Genomic DNA, 226 nt, shown 5'->3' on the forward strand with positions numbered 1-226 from the left:
TACTTTAATTGCATATTCAATTTAATTTTAACGCCACTTACTTACACTGCAATGTTGTTTCTTGTACTATGGCAACCGCACTTTACAAAACCTTTGCAAAACCTTTACAAAACCTTTGCAAAACCTTTACAAAACCTTTACAAAACCTTTACAATACCTTTACAAAACCTTTCTAATATCTTTACAAAACCTTTATAATACCTTTACAATACCTTTACAAAACCTT

General features: G+C 29.2%; 1 protein-coding gene across 1 annotated transcript in view; it reads left to right on the top strand.

Annotated features, from left to right (window-relative positions):
* Positions 1-226, top strand: part of LOC116693080 (secretagogin) — a 14,816-nt gene that overhangs the window by 5,420 nt on the left and 9,170 nt on the right. The window lies entirely within an intron of this gene.

Source organism: Etheostoma spectabile, chromosome 7 (genome assembly GCF_008692095.1).
Source record: "Etheostoma spectabile isolate EspeVRDwgs_2016 chromosome 7, UIUC_Espe_1.0, whole genome shotgun sequence".
In the NCBI taxonomy this organism is placed as follows: domain Eukaryota; kingdom Metazoa; phylum Chordata; class Actinopteri; order Perciformes; family Percidae; genus Etheostoma; species Etheostoma spectabile.